Source organism: Ochotona princeps, chromosome 12, assembly GCF_030435755.1.
Source record: "Ochotona princeps isolate mOchPri1 chromosome 12, mOchPri1.hap1, whole genome shotgun sequence".
Taxonomy (NCBI): Eukaryota; Metazoa; Chordata; class Mammalia; order Lagomorpha; family Ochotonidae; genus Ochotona; species Ochotona princeps.
This window is the reverse complement of record NC_080843.1, coordinates 68105905-68126045: the sequence shown is the minus strand read 5'-3', so window position 1 is coordinate 68126045 and position 20141 is coordinate 68105905.

The window sequence follows — 20141 nt, the reverse complement described above, 5'->3', positions numbered from 1 at the left end:
GAACAAAGATGTGCAATTAAATTCCTCCTAGGAATCCAGCAAATAGATCCCAGAGAGAGCAGGTGCCTTGGGCTCTGTGGCTTTAAATCCCAGGTCCCTCCGCTGTCAGCCATGCAGCTTAGACATTGTTTAACTGTACAACATTGAAGGGAATCCACTAATTTCTTCAATAAACAGTAGGGCTTGAGTGCAATGTTTAGGAAGCAAACCAAAAACATGTTCTCCTCATGTTTTTTTTAGAAGAAAAGCTGTAGGGGCCCTGCACGGTAGCATAGCAGCTTAAAGTTCTCGTCTTGCACGTGCCAGGATCCCATATGGGCACCGGTTCTAATCCCAGCGGCCCTGCTTCCCATCCAGCTCCCTGCTTGTGCCCTGGGAAAGCAGTCAAGGACAGCCCAAAGCCTTGGGTCCCTGCACCTGCTTGGAAGACCCAGAAGAAGCTCTGGGCTCCTGGCTTCAGATCAGCTCAGCTTCAGCCATTGCAGCTGTTTATGGAGTGAATCAATGGATGGAAGATCTTCCTCTCCTTCTCTTCTCCACACTGTACATCTGATTTTCCAATAAAAAATAAATAAATCTTAAAAAAGAAGAAAAGCTGTAAATGTATACACATACACATTTATACATGAGCATAAATACACATGCATATATACAGATTACTTGCTACTGCAGGGTAATCTTGAGACATTTTATTAAGTGTAAAATTCAAGGCACAGAAAAGTATGCATGATACATAATTGCCTAACTACCCAGCTATGGACCATGAAATGTAAGGATTATAATTGCATCTTTGAATGTGGCTTCTTATGCAGTTTGTGCTGTGAAACCACATCAATCTTGCACTCACTCATAAAACCACATATAACTGTCAAAATTATTTCCTAAAAATGGGGAAGGAAGTGAACATGAGTGCTCAGCTGGAGGCATTACCACCTAGAGAAGGAGGGAGCCAACTTATTCTGAAAATTCATCAAATAAAAGGAGAGAGCTGCGCCAGGTCCTCTCTCCACCAGGTGAAGAAGCGGACATGAATGCACTCAACAAAGGAACCCACAATGACTGCCCAGGAAGCAACCTCGCGAAGAAAGAAAAGTGATCTGAGTCCAGTGATGCTTCCAATCTATTAACGGTCTGAAGCGAGCAGCCAAACACTGGCAGCTGTGAAAGCTGGAAAGAATGCAGCAGAAGATCTACAGAGGAAAAGGGACTTGGAGGGCTACCCGTCCGTGCATTTATGACAGGCCCACGCTGAAAATTCCAGCACCATCCCAGGAAAGCCTGGCGTGTGAGAGATGGATGCCAGAGACAAGAGGCTGGGTCGCCAGAGACAAGGAGGACCAACACAGCGGTAGACGAAGCGTGACTGATGAGGGACTCCTGAGTAGAAGCTGGGTCTTTGGCTGCTGCCAGATGAGCAGAGCTGGGTGCCACAAGGCAGGAAGACAGGCGGTTAAAGAAGTGTCCAGGTCTACCTGGGCTTTCTCAAGAAACAACAACATTCCAGAAACAAGACAAGAGGCATTCCGGGCATCAGATAGGCACAGTTCTCTCAGCACCTGTTTATCCCACAGGATTTGGGAGGCACGAGACAGAGATGTTGCAGTCTGTCTCGTCAAGCTGGGTCCTCCTAGCACAAGCAGGAAAGTGAAGACAACTACCAAATACATCAGGAGTTGAGGAAACATTCATAGGAGGAGATAGTACGTTTTATTTTTAACGAGGGGATGTCTCAGGCCCAGCACAATGGCTCAGTGGCTAAATCCTCCTCTTGCAACTGCTGGGATGCCATGTGGGCACCGGTTCATGTCCTGGCTGTTCCACTTCCCATCCAAATCCCTGCTTGTGGCCTGGGAAAGCAGCAGAGGATGACCCAAAGCCTTGGGACCCTGCATCCACATGGGAGACCCATAAGAAGCTCCTGGCTCTGGGTTCCAGACTAACTCAGCTCCAATCTTTGTAGCCATTTGGTGAGTGAACCAGTGGATGGAAGATATTTCTGTCTCTCCTTCTCTTCATAAAAATCTGATCTTCCTTCCCAACAAAAACAAAAAAATCTGTAGAAGAAGAAGAGGAGGGTGGTGTGTCTGTAGCAATATGCCCACACAAAATCTTAAGATGTTTGAGATTTGCCCCAAAATAAACTGGGAAAAGAGAATATGAGAGCATTTCTAAATTGACAATTGTTAAAGTGTTGGGAACATGAGGTCCATTATGCTCTACTTTTATTTATGTCTTTGAATTTTTCCATAACAGTTTGTGACACAATTTCAAGAATATTCTACAAAGAATATAAGGGAACAACCTAAACTATGTTTAAATGGGGATCTATGCTGTGGCATGGTATAGTGTGTTAAGCTGCCATTTGTGGCGCTAGCATCCCATGTGGGCACTAGTTTGATTTTGGCTACTCTGCTTGCTATCCAGCTCCGTACTAATGCACCTGGGAAAACAGAAATGGCCCTAATCCTTGGGACCCTGCACCCATGTGGGAGACCTGGAAGAGGTTCCTGGCTCCATTGCGGCCACTTGGGGGACCTGGAAGAAGCTCCTGGCTCCTGGCCCAACCCTGATCATTGCGGCCACTTGGGGAATGAGCCAGCAAATAAAAGACTTCTCTCTCTCACTCTCTCCTTCAAGTAAAATTTTATAAAATGATAATAATAACTCTGGGTTGAAGAAAAAACTGCCTACCCAAACATCCATAATTGTGACAAACATCCATAATTAATAGATATGAGAAACCAGAGACATTTGAAGTTTCTGTTCTAAAACAGGTAACCCTTTCTTGCACCACCAAACTTTGTGTTGGTCAGTAAAAGCATGATCTCAGCTTCCAGTGTGACAGATGTGGTATGGTCACAGGAGGCTGGTCCAGGATCACGAGTTTGGAAGCCACTCCCCTCCTCCCACCCTGCCTAGACAATGCTCTCTGCCCAACTGTAAGTCAGAGAACACTCACTTATCACTCCCCTGCCAAACCCGCTACAGTCCATGTGAGGAGGGACGCCAGTCCTTTCGCTTACTCTGCTAGCTGCAAACCTTGTAGTGCATCACTGCCTGAGTTCTTGGCCTCTCGGTACCTGCTTGCCCTCTTGCTTTCCATGGATGGACTCTTCAGCCTTCTGGCTCATTCTCCCTGAACGTGGCGCACATACGTCTGTACTCTTCACCATCAGAGTAAACTTAACCACTTGTTTAAGCAGGTGCCTGTGCTCGAGAAGCTTTTTAAATACAGAAATCTAGGAAATAAATATTTGGCTCAAACCTAGACCACAACAGAGGAGCTAATAGGGTGCGGGGGTCAGGTCCCTGTTGGAACAGGAAAAGAGGGAGCCCATTTAATAGTACACAAAATGCTTGCTTCAGCCCAGGGGTACTTTAAGTAAACGTAGCTTTTAACGCCTCTAAGTTTTTAGCTTATCACGAGAAGTTACCAGTCATATACTTCTGATGGCTTTTTGTTTCATCCTGCATAAGCTAGACAGGATTACAGTTCCGGCTTTGTTGATCGATAGCTCACCTGAGTTAAGAGCCAACACGCGCACCGTTTTCTTGGGCTTTTCTCTCCCGAAGCCCTTTCATCCTGCGGTGGCATGACGTTCCTGCTCTGTTCGCTGAAACTGTCCACATGAAAATGCTTTTATCCTCTGAGACAAGAACTGAGGTTGCCTTCATCTTCAGTAACATCAGAAGCATTAAAAAAAAAATATTTCAAAGATGGGAAACTCTGCTTCCATGTTTAGCTACAGCAGAGTAGCTGGGGGAGGACAGCCATCCCGTCCAAGGCAATCATAAAAACAGATAACACTTGTCATGGAGCAACTGGAGATGCAGGATGGTGGCGTCAGCCAGAGGGAACTCGGCACATGCGACATGCTCCTTCCCTCTTCAGCTCCCTGCAGGAAGGGCCGTGTCTGCCAAGGCTTCGAGTGGGTGAACAGGCAGCAGCTGGAGCTCGGGTTGTGCAGGAAATGACATGAAGGATGCACACAGCCTCAGCTCTTGTCTCCCAGGAAATAAGAATTTTCATGCAGACAATCTCAGTGAGCAAAGCAAAATTTATTAAAGATAAAAATCTTCTGCCCTAGCACCAGGAAGGGGCTCCAAGAGAGGAAAGATTCAAGAACATGGCAGAAGTGGTCTCGAAGCACAAACCAAGCCATCAGCCAACAAGAGGGTGAGGACAAAGACCATGAAAAGGCCAGAAGTGTAATCCTGTCTGCCTCACTCAGGATGAAACAAAAAGCCATCACAAGGGTGTGACTGATGGTTTCTTTCCATTCTCAGAACACTGGAAACCCAGAAGGGTGGCATACCACTGCGTCTTGCTAATAGCAACTTCCGGGCAGAAGCTAGAGTCTTGTACATTTATTAAAACACTCCCCCTTTTCTCATTCCACCAGGACCTGACCCTGACTGCCTACTGGCCTTTCTTCACAATGAGGCAGCTGGAAGGTGCCGGCGGAGGGCCTGGGGAACAGGGAGTTAAACCGGAGCGGTGGCTGCCCTCGTGCACTGTGGTTCCCAGCCGACAGGCTGGCGTGTGCAGGGCAGGACTCCACAGGCCAGCACATCAGCAGTGAAAATGCTGAGACGGTCCAGGTCGCAGAGATCTTGGCCACACCTTCAAGTGGGCGGCACAGGAATTGCCCAGCCATCCTCTGATTGGTTGAGAGACCACCAATGGGGAACGTGTTCTTCCTTAGCATCCCGGCCGGGCAAGGGGACCGGGAACGCTTAAAATCCCCAAACCCTTCCAGAAAGACGTTGCTGTCTCTTCCTCTCACTTTTCAAGAGGCACCGCATCTCAGGGCCTTCTACCAGGAGGTGCCTTCCCCTTCTCTGGTCTCTCCACGTCTACCCTGGTCACTTCTCAAATAAGATTTTACAAGCGATTTCTGTGTTTACATTTCAGTGCTGAGTAAAGAACCCACCGAGCTTTGCGGGTAACAGCGCAGTGATGGGGAGGACAGAACCCGAGACAGACGCCTCCCCAGCTCCCTGTGCGTTCAGTGAGGACTCCAGGAAAGTCACACCTCGAGAAAAAGGTCACTTCCTAGGGGGGAGGCAACACCCTGCAATTAAGTTCAGAACCAAAACAGACCCGCCCTCATGAGGAACCGAACCACACCTGACTGGGCCAACAAGACTGGTCTGAGAGCAGCCCCTGGGCACTCTCTAATAAAGCATGACCTGTCTGTGTTACCTATGGAACCCCATCCACAGTACGCACTGTGAGATGTAAAATGGCAAGCTGTGAGAAAGTCCTCAACTGTGACCATTCATTGAGAAAAACAGCGGTTACCAGAACCAGCTGAGAACCATCCTGTTATCTGTAGATTGCTACTACAGAAACTTCCCTGGATTCAGAGTCACATTCTTTGCTGAAGATTTTTATAATGGGTGATGTTGGTTTGTTAGGGAGGGGGCATTGGTGCTTCTTTTTTCTCTTTTTCCCTAGAAAAGGTGGAACATGCAAGAAAAAAATAAGTGTGTGTGTGTGGGCGGGGGGAGGGCCTAAAATGGATTACTTAAAAGAAGAAATCCACAGACCAGACCTGCATGTCCTTCTGCAGGTAACAGAGCTGAACATTGTCCCCAGCCAGGGTGTTCTGAGGTCCAGGCCTGCACCTGTGCAGGAGCCGTGCCTCTCCTACGAAGTTTCCTGTCCCCAGAGTGGCATTTCTTTCTTTTTTTTTTTTCCCTGAGACCAAATACTGAAACCATGTTTATTGATGAGTCCAGGGCTCCCTGGGAGGCTCCGGGAGGGAGGGGCACAGGGCTAGAGGGGCCTAGTGATGTTTGCAAGGCCGCTCGGCTGGCCGGGAGTACACAGACAAGGTGAGGGTGGGGAGGAGGCCTCAAGCACCAGACAGCCAGCTCCTGGGACCCCGGCAGAGTTGGGCGGATAGGCAGGCGCCAGGGCTGTGCGGAGCTGGCCAAGGGGCTTGCACACGTGCCTGAGGGACCCAGGACTGCAGCCGCTCCAAACCAGTACCGACAACTTAGTGCAAAATGTGGGGGAAAGGGGGTGGAGTCGGGGCCGCCTGGCGTCTCTCAGGCTATGGAAGAGCAGTCCAGAGTGGCATTTCTAAATGCCAAAAGGAAAAATCCTTGCCAGTCCAGAATTCTATCTTTAGAAATATCCTTTAAAATTGGGAGTAAAACAATTTTCCTAAATGTGATAGTATTCATCGCAAACACACTGATGCTACGTTAAAAAAAAGTGCTAAAGAAAATTCTTCAGGCTAAAGGGAAGTGGTGTTAGGTGGAAGACTTGGATTATCAGGGAGGAATAAAGAACAATAGAAAGGGTATATGTGTGTACAAATTGTGCAAAAATGAAGGAGTATCTTTTTTCTTTGCTTCCTCATTTTTTTTTTAAAGATTTAATTTACTTATTGGGGCTGATATGCTCTCTTAGTTAGCTAATCCTCAGCATCCCATCTGAACACCAGTTCGTGTCCCGGCTGCTCCAGTTTCCACTCAGCTTCCTGCTTGTGGCCTGGGAAAGCGGTCAAGGACGGCCCAAAGCCTTGGGACCCTGCACCCGTGTGGGAGACCCGGAAGAAGTTCCTGGCTCCTGGCTTTGGATCAGCTCAACTTAGGCCGCTGTGACCACTTGGGCAGTGAAACAGCAGGTAATGTAAATCTTCCCTTCCAATAAAAACAATTAGGTCTTAGAAAAATTATTTCCTTATTTGAAAGTCAGAGATACAGAGAAGAGTGGAGAGCCAGAGAAATCTTCCAGCCAATGGTTCACTCCCCCAAATAGCTGCAATAGTTGGTCCTGGGCCAGTCTGAAGCCAGGAGCTTCTTCTAGGTCTGCCACATTGCTACAGAGGTACGAAGGCTTGATCTACCACCACTTTCCCAGGTCATTAGCAAGGAAGTGGCTTGGAAGTGGAGCAGCTGGAACTGGAATCAATATCCATAAGGGATGCGAGTGGTTCAGGTCATCCACCATGCCAGTGCTGGCCCTGCTCTTTGCTTCTTTGGGGGAAAAAAAGTATTTATAACAAAATAGGACATTTGGGGAATGAATTAGCAGAGGGCAGAAATCAAATGTGATATGCTATATAGTAAAATCCATATAGAAATCAAGCAATGAAACCCCTAAATAACCCATGGATTAAAGAAAAAGAAAAAAAAAAGCAGAAGGAAAATTTTAAGCTATTTCAGTCCATGATTGTGTACAGTGGGTTAAGCCACAGCCTGCAATGTCAGGATCCCATGGGAGAACCAGTTCTGCTCTGCTTCAGATCCAGCTGCCTGCTAACGTGCCTGAAACAGTAGCGGAAGGCACCTACGAGCTTGCGCTCCTGCATCCTTGTGGGAGATGCCTGCTCCCGCTTAGGCCTGGTCCGGCCCTGGCTGTCGCGGCTATTTGGGGAATGAACCAGCAGACAAAAGAGTTGTCTCCCTCTCACTCCGTCTTCCAAATAAATACATAATTTTTTTTAAATGATAGAATATTTCAAGTACATGATCAGGAAAGCTGCTGAAAATGTATAAGATGCAGGTAAAACAGTGCTTAAAGGAAAATTTAGAACTTTCATACTTAGAAAAAAGGAGATTAATATAAATGATCTGAATTTCTTTTTTTTTTTAAAGATTTATTCATTTTATTACAGCCAGATATACAGAGAGGAGGAGAGACAGAGAGGAAGATCTTCCGTCCGATGATTCACTCCCCAAGTGAGCCACAACGGGCCGGTGCGCGCCGATCGGAAGCCGGGAACCTGGAACCTCTTCCAGGTCTTCCACGCGGGTGCAGTGTCCCAGTGCATTGGGCCGTCCTCAACTGCTTTCCCAGGCCACAAGCAGGGAGCTGGATGGGAAGTGGAGCTGCCGGGATTAGAACCGGTGCCCATATGGGATCCCGGGGCTTTCAAGGCAAACACTTTAGGCACTAGGCCACGCCGCCGGGCCCAATGATCTGAATTTCTACCTGAACTTATAAAACAAAATTAAATCTGAAGTATGTAAAAGGAAAAACCCGATAAAACAATGAACGATTGAACAATAGAGAGCGAACAGACATCTAGCAAGGCTGTTCCGTTAGGATTTGGTCACGCTAACAAAACACCTAAGACCAGGTGTTAATGGAAGCAGAAGGTTTGCTTCCACTTCGTCGTGGAGGCTCAAAGGCCAAGCTCAGGTGGCCCCCCTGGCCCCACGGGTTCAGCACTGGCCCTGAGGTCGCTGCCTGGGGCAGGGCAGAGTGTCAAAGGCAAGAGGGAGTACATTTCTGTGTCTTCCTTAAAAAACCAACACAGTGAGAACTAACTACTTGCTGTTTCCTTCTGTATCTCCCAGAATAAAATAATTGCTTAAAATATTATATGAAATTATCTTCTTTTTTAGTTAAAAAATATTTTAAGAAGTATTTATAACAAATAAATAATTTCAAAGAATGAATGTCAAAATGTCAGAGACCAAAAGACTGACCATCCACTGATTGACTCTCCAAAGGCTGAAGCCAGAAGCGAGGAACTCTGCCAGTCTCTTCCACATACGTGGCAGGAGCCCAAGTCCACGGGCCATCTTCTCCTGACTTCTCAGGAGGCATCAGCAGGAAGCTGGATCAGAAACAGAGCAGCTGGGACTCCAACCAGTGTTCTGAAATAGGACACTGTTGTTGCAAGTGATGGCCTACCTCATTGCACCACAATACTGGTCTCTAAAATTACCTTCTGACAATATGTTGAAGTGTATCTATAACACAAACAAATCTTGTGGATTTTTAAACATTTCTTTCTTTTGAAAGAGTTACAGAAAGTGATAGAGACAGAGGGAAAAATTCTTCCTTTTGCCGTTCACTTCTCAAATGGTTGTGATCATGGGAGCTGGGCCAGGCCAAAGTCACGAGTCAGGAGCTTCATCTGGGCCTCCCAAATCGGTATCAGGGACCCAGACATTTGGGCCATTTTCCAGTGCTTTCTCAGGCCATTAGCAGACAGCTGGATGGGGACACAAATGGGGACATCTATGGGATGCTGATGTCACAGGCGATGGCTTTACATGCTGTGCCACAATCCAGTCAAATTCTGTGTTTTGGCTCGGGGTCACATTCACAAACTATCTTATTATGTATATGCAAATACCCCTATCTCCCTACTCCCAGCCTAAATCTGAAATGGAATTTTGAATACAACCTGTGGAAGAGATATTTACAGTCCATTAATCACCGCCTTATAAAAATAAGCAATGAATGCTTGACTCTGATTTTAAATGTACATGATGAACATCTGTTTTCACAGCAATGTATTAAACATTTACAGATATTAGAGTGAGTGCCAAACAAATTGAAAAAAATGCGGCATGATAAAAGAAACGTGGGAGAAAGAGCATAAAGCCTGAAGCAAACATAGTAAGCTCCAGATGAAGTTGATATCAACTCTTGGTGCAGAATGAATTAACAGATTAAAGAGCCCAAGGAGGTAAACCAGGCATACAGCCATGACAATGCACTTGGCAGAACATCATCAGCCCAGACTCCGGCAGCTGAGCTCTGACATGCAGGCCAGTGTGTGCACCAACGCCAAGACTGCCCGTGGGCTACTCCATGCCAGTGACTAAGAGACGCCCGGGACAGTTTTCTACCTTTCTCTCCTCCCTGCCTCCTTCACCCAGGGTCAAACCTCACAGGCTCCCTCCACACTTCCTCTCCTCCACTCCACCCCTGCAAAGACATGTCCCCTGATGAAGCCTTGCCGTATAATCCCCGTCGAGTGTTTGCTTTTCAGAAAATCCAGATCAACAAAGCAGGCCATGTGCAGTGTGAATTCCGGTGCTTGAACATGCTAGAAGTTTCCTTGAAAGGTGTGAGGGTAGGACGTTTGGAGTCACCAAATGATGGGGCTTGGTTTTGGAGCCAACCTGGAGGGTGAGAGTGTACACACAAGGCAGCTTTGGGAAGCAGCACTATGGGCCACATTGTAGAGGCTGTTCATAGCCTGGTGTCAGGACCTCAGAGCTTGCAGTAATGTAGCCACTTGGGGTTCCGGTACTACACAGGCAGTACTGTGTGGGGGAACTGGAGGGTGATGTGGGGGCTGCATTGAGGAAAAGAGACACGGTAATCATACAATCCAGTCAGGCCAGACTAGGGATCTGAACCTGGGGGTGGAAGCTGCTTTATACAGGGCAGTGGAATGAGAAAAAGAAAAGAGATTGTAGAGGAAGGGTCAACCATCCTTGTCTGACTAGCATGAGGAGTAAGATGAGCGGTGAGATCAACCTGGTACCCCAGGTTCTGGCCTTGGCAGTGGAGGAGTCACGGCCCAATGCTGACTGAGATGAGGAAACTGAGATGCAAGAAGGAGCTACTTCAGTGGGGGCAAGGGAATGGCGAGTTCTGTCTTCCCTGCTTGCTACAACAAGGATATGGTTAAGCAGAAGTGTCTGGTAGACATTGGCCAACCCACATTGAGAGCTAGGCTGGAATGTTTGCTTTGGGAGTCACTTGAATTTAGGCAAAACTGCAAAGATAATGCATAGATCAAGGAGTAGCAGTCCAAGAAATAAAATAGAAGGATGGAAAACTTTAAAATTACCCCCATTTTAGTACCTGTTGCTTGGAAGTCTTCTTCTCCCAGGATCCCTACACTTGTCTACTCAGGCAGGCAGAAGCACAAGGCGTGGACAGCAAGATGGCCCCTCCCCTGCTGGGGCATTGGCCATGGCTGCATTTGCCACTTACAGATAACAAGTCACCAGGGAAGGTGCACCTGCCCCCTAAAGAATCCACACCACCCTTGTGGTCCTTCATCAACTTCCTTCTCTCATTGCCAAGTCCTTCCTCTCCTGAGCTCCTGTCTTCTCCATCAGTTAGTGATGTTTTTATTCTCTGCTTCTCTTTCTGTGGTCTGAACATGATTTGGCTGCTAACTGTGTATAGACATTTAATCACCTTACAGTCATAATTGCACCAAGAGGGTGAAAATTAGGAGGCAGGCCTTGATGGAGTGCTTAGGGCACAGGTGACATGTTCTTGTGATGACAAGGTTTGTTGTAAAAACCAACTTCGGCTGCCCCCTCTCCCCCACCCGCCTCCTGGATCACCATGTGCTCCATGCACGAGCGTGCTCTCTTGCCATGTCATGCTATGCATGGCCTCAGGATCCTGCTAGCAGCAAGAGTACCATTATCAGATGCCAACTTGGCAACCAGGGCTTTCCAACCTTGGACTACAGAGCTCCAAAGCCATGAAGTAAAATAAGCCTGTTCTCAAATAAGTGAGCCTCTTACTGGTAATTTCATTGAAGTGGCCAAAAGCTGACTAATATACTTCTGATACCTCATTTAAAAGGATTTCTTCATCGACAGCTAATACTCATCAAAGGATCCAGTTTGAGGCGGGCTGTGATTGAGAAAATGCAGGTATTGCAAGAGGGGTTGCGTGACTCAGTAAGTAGGTGATGCCTTTGAGTCAGTTAGGAACCCAGATTTCCTGACAGGCAGAACAGCTTTGTTCCAGCAACTCTGAGATTCACTTGACTTCCCAGGCTGCACCTCTGAAGTTTTGCATCAAATGGTTCTTTTTATCAGATGTAATTTGAACCACCCAGACGTCTAGGGTGTCAGACATGTCTTGTATTTGGAGCACAATTTGAGCTGCAGCGTAATACAGAACTTTAAGGAGTTAGCTTAAGAGGTAGAAAATAGTCCTTCAGCAACAATCACAAGCCCAACATTAAGTGTCTCATGGCATTGTAGATATAGACAATGATAGAAAAGCCAGTATCAAAGAAGGATTATATTCATGTAATAATATGGGGATATAGATGATGGGAGATTGGGATGGAGGTAAAGGATCCTTACACCTACAAAAATGTATTATGGAAAATAATAACAATTATATATACATATATGCATAGAAAATAAAAAGAAATACATGCATACCTCAAGGTGTTTGGACTACATGACCGAGAGCTGCAAGTGTGACTAGCTCTTGGCTTTTCCTACAATTACAGCGACGAGCCTCCCTAGCTGAACACCGCCAACTGAGCCGGTGGACCCCCAAATTCCCCAGCTTTATCTGGGAGCTATCTTGATGTCTTGAGTGCAGCCTCTAACCTGTGACCCACTCCGTATTTCTTGAGAACAAGAGGGCAAACTTTCTGAAATTCAGAGCCATCCATAAAATATCCGCTGTCCTAATGGCTGCACGCTAGGGCTCCCGTGACTCGGGTCACGGCAACAGTGACCTTCAAGTTTATTTGAGGAGAACTCTTCTCATGGAAACCAGGACTGGGAGGGCTGAAGTCCCAATCCTTGCTCTTTTGTGAATGCTTAAATGCATTCCTAAATCAGCCCACTAAGCCTTAAATATAACAGATACCATCAGGTCCCAGGAACCCAGTCATATACGGGATTATAAACAGAGAGAAAGCAAGCAACCACACACAGTAAGTAGTTCATTAGGAAACATCCAACTCAGCCCCCAGCCCTCAGATGGGCACCTGCTAATTGAACATTTTCTGTAAAAGTAAGAAATCTGGGGCCTGGCATGGTGGCCTGGCGGCTGGAGTCCTCACCTTGCACATGCTGGGATCCGATGTGGGCGCCAGTTTGTGTCCCGGCTATTCTACTTCCCATCCAGCTCCCTGCTTGTAGCCTGGGAGGGCAGTGAAGGATAACCCAAGGCCTTGGGACCCTGAATCCATGTGAGAGACCTGGAGGAAGCTCCTGGTTCCTGGTTCCTGGCTTCAGATTGACTCAGCTCCAGCCGTGGTGGGCACCTGGTGTGTCGTTCTGTCTTTCCAATAAAAATAAATACATAAACAAATTTTAACAAAAAAAAGAGAGAAATTGGATTCTCTGCAAGTGATGATCTCTGTAGAGTACAATGGATGGAAGAGTACACGTGGAAAGTGCTGTTAGACTTGGCAGACTGGCTCTGAAAACAAAGCAGCCGTGGCACCTGTAGATCGGTTGGCTGCATTGCTGGGACTTAAATGAAGAGCTATGTGCCCTATGTGCCCTAAGGCCTCCCCTGTAACAAACCAGTGCAGGACCTGGGCCCACGGCAGAGAACTGTTTGAAAAGATACAAGCCATGTAATCCATGTTAGAACATGCTAATGTATTTTTCTTTTTAATTGACTCCTAATAATTGCACATAGGTATATGCACATTTGCACACATTTCACAGTATGACATTTTAGTGCTGTGTGTATACACTGCATGATTAGATTTGGGAGAAATGTTTCAGCATGAATAGAATTGTTTTCAGAGACAAACCATAATCCTCTTTGAAATCTGCTCAGCGACAACAGCACATACACGCATATGTGCACATGGACACAAAATGATCAGATCAGTAAGGAGTGGAGTGCTTTTAAGAAAAAGATTTATTCATTTATCAGAAATGCTGAGCTGGGTGTGGGAGGGAGAGGGAAGGAGGGAAGCAGGAAGGGAGAGGAAAGGAGGTGGGGGAGAGAGAGAGAGAGAGAGAGAGATTTTTCATCTGCTAGTTCACGCCCCATAGTATCTCAAGGGCTGGAGCTGAGCCAGTCCAAAGCCAGGAGCCAGGAGTTTCATTAGGGTCTCCCACATGGGTTCAGGGACACAAAGTCTTGATCCATCCTTGCTGCCTTCTGAGGTGCATTAGCAGGGAGCTGGATCAGAAGTGGAGCAGCCAGGACTCAAACCTGTGCTCATATAGGATGGCTTCTCCACCACAGTACAATGGCTGGTCCCAAGAGCAAGGTTTTTAGCAGCATGAATGCAACTGTTCTCAGAGACAAGCTCCAATCCTGTTGAAAGTGTGGTGAGGCACAGGACCACGCTCTTTCACAAGGCTGGTGAAATGGGACTGCCTCTGAGGGCACTTGTATGCTGCGTGAGGAGGTCATGTTATCCCGGCAGCAGTGAGCAGTCGCTGAAGGATTCCGCACGTGAAGTGAGTGATCAGTCTGTTGTCTCTTTCTGGGAAATCTCTGGGGAGTGGTACCAGGCTGGAGGATGGCAGGTGAGGCCTGATGATCAATTAGGAGGCTTTTGTAAAATTCCAAGAGAGAAGGTGTATGAAAGCAGCAGAGTGAGAATGTGGGGGAGGATTTATAGTGGGCCAAAACCTGGGAACCAATTAAATGTGCAAGTGATTCAGTCCCGGGAAACTGCTGGTGGGTAGTGGGACATCTGTGGTGGAAATGAACAGGGGAGGTCCTGGGAAGGCAGGGATGAGTTTGGTTTGGGTGGTAATGAGCCGGAGGGTCTCGTGGAACAGCCAGATTGCCAAGTAGTGAAGCCCAGACTAAGGAAATCGATTTAGCAGGCAGCAGACAAGAGCTGGTTGGTAATTCCACAGGTGCAACGAGAAGGTCCAAAGGTGGATATGTAGAATCGAGAAGGGAACGCGAGCTGCTACAGAAGAGCTTAGGAAAGAGAGTGGGAAAACCTGTCAGAGGCCTGGGGGAAAAATGTAACTCAGATCCATAGGCTTCAAATGGGAATCAATATCCCTACCAATCCAAGAGCACTGGAATAGCAAACCGCTTTTCTCCTTATAGAAATGAGTTTATTTTCCATTGTGAGCTACGTTTCCTTATGCCTTTTATTTATTTTTTTTTAAAGATTTATTTTATTTTTATTGCAAAGTCAGATATACTGAGAGGAGGAGAGACAGAAAGGAAGTGGAGCTGCCAGGACTAGAACCAGCGGCCATATGGGATCAAGGCGAGGACCTTAGCCACTAGGCCACGTTGCCAAGCCCAATATGCCTTTTATTTCTGTCAAGTAATAAATACCTTTTTAGATGTTTGAATTCATGAAAAATGTGTATTATGAGGGAAAAGCTATGTGTGGATTTCAAAGACATTCATACTAAGATAACCTTCCCTTTGAATCCTACTTCCCAGGAACTTCTTGAAGTACTCTGGTATTCAAACGTTGCTTCCTATGGGGCATGGACTGAAAGGGCTGGGAAACAACAAAAAAGGCAACCTCAGCATGAGATGACTGCAAGATCATCAGGCTCCAACAGCAGGTTTTGCGACTTCACAGGATGCCAGTTTGAGTAAGTCATCTGTTCCTTCCTGCCAGGTTCACCTGCAACCGTGGGTGGACTGGGTTAAGGGCATTGCAGCCTTTCCAAACAGGTGTGACACTGGAGGGAGCTAGGGACTGAGAGCGCCCTCTGTGGCCGAGAACAAGCTGCAGCTTCACTCCTGGGGACAGAGAGTCCTAAGGCAGTCTAAGGACCCAGCCAGTGCCTGCCTACCTGCGCACCCTGCCTCTGAGCTGCTGCTGCAGAATGAAGTTAATTTTGCTTTCAGTCCAGACAGGATTTCATCTTGCAGGACCAGGGAAGCTCAGAAGTCCTATACCTAAGCATTGCTTGCCTACCTGGAGAAACAGCTCCTAAGGATTCATTTTTATGGTTAATATATATATCTATATCTATCTATCTGTCTATCTATCTATCTATCTATCTATCTATCTATGGTCAAGTTTGAAAAGGTAGGGCAAAGATTGCTCTTCTTACAATATTATCAGTCTGAAGGAAATCCATTGACTTTTCTTCCTAATGTGAACCAGGTTAGTTAGAGTGGTTTACAAATTCCTTTTGTTACCACACACTACAGAAGTGAACAGGACTTCTCCGTTGCCCTGGCTGTCTGTAAACAGTGTCATCGACATAAGCTTTAGTGGACACTGCAATAGGGGAGCAGGGAGAGAAAACTACAGCCCTAAATACAGGATGAGGATCAGACAAGCAAAAGCCATCAGTAAGGTGGGGAGGTGAAGCAGAGTGCTAAGGAGGAAACAGCACACGGAGAAGAGAACCACAGCCACTTCCTTCTTGGAGACCATCGCTTTCAAACCTTAAACAGGAGCCCCGAAGACTAACGCTGGAACCCAGTTGAGTGAAAATTGAGGAACAGTCTTGGGCCACATGCGTGAAAGCCCTTTAAGATCTGAAGTAGGGCTTTGGGGGGCAGGTTGGAGGCTAGCAGCCTCGTGTATACAGGTTAACAGGAGTTGCCAACAGTTCCTCCAAGACTTCTTGTCCATTGAGGAGCTGGTAAAATTCAGCATCAGAATCTCCACGATCCTACACTTTCTTTCCTGGCTACTCTGGGATGGCTAGTTAGAACTGCTAGAGGATTGAGTTGATGGTTGGAATGTGAAGATTGAAAGTGCCTCAAAGAGTATCACCCAGAAAGTAAGAGGACAAGCTGCAAAATGGGGGCAAATCCTGGAAATTAGCTATCTGTTAAGAATTTAAGAGGCTGTATACAGAACAACTACAACTCAGTAACAAGACCAACAGCCCAACACAAAAAAATGGATCAAAGAATTGGATTGATATTTCTTTTTACAATTTTGTGTTTATTTTTTATTCATTTGAACATCAGAGAGAAAGAATTCTTCCCAAATGCTTGCAACAACCAGGGCTGAGCCAGGCCAAAGTCAGGAATTAAACCCAAATCTTCCCCACAGGTGGCAGGAACCTAAGTCCCCAAGCCACCTAGGATTTACAACAGAAGGTAGCTGGACCGGAAGCAGAGGAGCCAGAATCTGAACTCTAATATGGAAAGTGAGCACATGAAGAAGCAACCTAACCACCACAGAGAGGATACACATGGGGGCCAGTCCGGTGGCATAGCGGGCTGATCCTCTGTCTTGCAGTGCCAGCATCCCAAATGGGTGCTGTTTGTGTCCCAACTGCTACACTCTTGTTCTAGCGCTGTGCTGGCTGCCTGGGCAGCAGTAGTAGACGACCCAAGTCCTTGGGTTCCTGTACTCACATGGGAGATCAGAAAAAGCTCCCAACACCTCGCTTCAGATCAGCTCAGCTCTGGTTTTGCAGTCATTTGGGGAATTAGTAGATGGAAGACATCTCTTTCTTTCTCTGTATAATCTGCCTTTGAAATAGACATAAATAAATGTTTTAAAAATGAAAAAGATAGGGTTCAGCGTGGTAGCCTAGCAGCTAAAGTCCTCTCCTTGAATGTACCAGGATCCCATATGGGCACCAATTCTAATCCCGGCGTCCCCGCTTCCCATTCAGCTCCCTGCTTGTGGCCTGGGAAGACAGTTGCGGATGGCCCAAAGCCTTGGTTCCCTGCACCCACATGGGCGATCCTGGCTTTGGATCGGCTCAGCTCGAGCCATTGTGACCACTTGGGGAGTGAATCAACAAATGGAAGATGTTCCTCTCTGTCTCTCCTCTCTCTCTCTCTCTCTCTCTCTCTCTCTCTCTCTCTATATATATATATATATATATATATATATATATATATATATATATATATGACTTTGTAATAAAAATAAATAAAAAATAAAATAGATATAAAAATGGACAATAAGCTTAGGAAAAGATACTCCATATCACTAAAGAAACACAAATCAAAACCATAAGATACCAGTTCACAACCATTAAGATTGTGAATGTTATGTGTATGTTAAAATGAAGAGTTAGTGAGGATATGGGAAAACTAGAAAACTATCACACATTGCTAGTGGAAATGTAACATGGTATGGCCACTGTGTAAACTAGTTTGTGGTTTCGCTAAGCAATTAACCATAGAATCGCAAAATCATTCAGCAATTCCACTCCCAAAGCTAAACCCCAAAGAACTGAAAACAATAACTTGAACAGGTACTTGTTTTAGGAACAACAGTATTTTTTAGCCAAAAGGTGACAATTCAACTGTTTGTCTACAGAGGGAATACACATACAGGGATTTCAACCATAGTCAGAAACAAATATTTACCTGCTTTTGGCACATCACTCCCCAAACTCTTGGAATCTCAGCAGTGAGATGTCTATTTGAGAGACAGATAAAGAGACAGACAAAGCTCACCTGCTGGTTCATTCCTTAAGTGCCTAAAATGGCCTATGCAGGACGGGCCCCAGAGGAAGCTCAGAGCCAAACACTTCATCTACAGCTCCCAGGTGGGTAGCAGAAACTCCATTTCCTGAGCTGTCATCACTGCTTCCAGCATTAGCAGGAACTGGAGCCAGGTAGCAGGTAGCAGGCCTCTGGTATGGGATTCTTGATAGGGATCCTGAGAGGCTAAAGGTGTCTTTTGTATGCTCATGAGAGGACTGGGGTTAGGGGCTCCTGGATGGGGCCTCAGGATGGAGGATGCTCGCCAAGTGAACCGTGTATGTGGTTAGAGAGTTGCAACTTTGAACCCTCACCCATGACCTCTGGGGAGGGGGAGTGAGCTGAAGATTGAATGATGTCATTCACCATGCCTGCGGTGAAGGTGCCACGCAGATTCCAGAGGGCAGAGTTTGAACAGCTTCTAGACTTCTCATCCCTCGAGATTCCTAAAGGGTGGTACCCTGCAGAAGGCAAAGGGCTCTGTGCCCCCTCTGCCTGCCTCTGTGATAACCTGACAAACATGGGCAAGTACTCCCTGAGCTTTGTGAGGTGCTGTGGGAAATTAGCAAACCCAAGGAGGATTTGTGGGAAGCTCTAATTAGAAACACAGATGACAGCTGGGGACTTGCCATGGCTCGGGGAGGGAAGATGTGGGAGGAGAGCCAGAGAAAGATCTTCCGTCCTGTAGTTCACTCTCCAAAAATGAATGTAGTGGCTGGAGCTGAGCCAATCCAAAGCCAGGATCCAGGAGCCTCTTCCAGGTCTCCCATGGGGGTGCAAGGTCCCAAAGCTTTGGGTCATCCTCTAATGTTTCCCCAGGCCACAAGCAGGGAGCTGGATGGCAAGTGGAGCAGCCAGGACACAAACTGGTTCCCACACGGGATCCTGGCACTTGGAAGTGGAGGACTAGCCAATTCAGCCATCATGCCAGGCCCTGGAAGTATTTTACTTTATTTTCAAATACAAATGAAAGCTTTGCTGGGTATGTTATTCCAAGCTGGCCACTTTTTTTTCTTTTAGGATCTGGAGTATGTCACTCCATTGTCTTCTGGCCTGAAAAATTTCCTTTGAAAAGTCAACTTTGAGTCTGATTCCTCAATCAGACTGTATAAGTAAATTTACCTCAAAACATACTATAGGACAGTGGTAATCAAAGCAGTTCGGTGCTGGTACAGACACAGAAAGGAACATCAGTGGAAGAGAATAGAAACTCCAGGAGTGAACCATGCAAGTATAGCCAAGTAATCTTTAATAAGAGAACTGAAAATAACCCAGAGAAAATGTTGGGTCTCTTTAACAAATGCTGTTGGAACAATTGGTTATCAGCCTGCGGAAGAAAGAAGCAAGACCCCCACCTGTCACCTTAAACAACAATGAGCTTTAAATGGATCTAGGACCTAAAAAATCTGAACCCAGAAACCATCAAACTATTAGAGGAAAACAGAAGACACACTCTGTCAGATATGGGCATTGGTAATGACTTCTTAGAGAAGTCACCCAGAGCACGGGCAGTCAGAGCCAAGATAAACAAATGGGACTACACCAAACTAAGAAGCTTCTGTACAGCAACGGAAATGGCCAGCAAAGGGAAGAAGCAACCAAAAGAATGGGAACAATTTTTTGCACATCATGCAATAGCTAGGGGGGTCATAGCCAGGATTTACAAAGAGCTTCAGAAACTCCAAAATAGCAAAATAAACAACGCTGTGAAGAAACCAGCAGAATAAATGAGCAGGCATTTTTCAAAAGAACAAATTCAAATGGCTAATAGTCATGAAAAAGCGCTTAGACTCCCTAGCTATTAGGGAAATAAAAATAAAAACCACACTGAGCTCCCACCTTACTCCAGTGAGACTGGCCTACGTTCAGAACTCTACTAGCAGCACCTGCTGGCATGGATGTGGGGAGAAAGGCACCCCACTCCACTGTTGGTGGGAGTGTAGGCTAGTGCAGCCAATATAGAAATCAGTACAGATAGTGCTAAGACAACTGAAAATTCATCTACCATACAACCCAGCTATGCCACTCCAGGGAATATATTCAAAGGCAGTGAAATCTACACATGAGAACTTGCATTGAAACCTGTATTTATAGCAGTACAATCCACAATGGCAAAGATACGAAAACAAACAAGATGCCCATCAAAAGAGGAATAAAGAAATGAACAGATCTGTCCCACGGAATACTACTCAGCCGTTAAAAAGAATGAACTTCTACCATTTGCAACAAAATGGTCCCAACTAGAGACCACTGTGCTCAGTGAAATAAATCAATCCCAAAAGGACAAATGTCACAT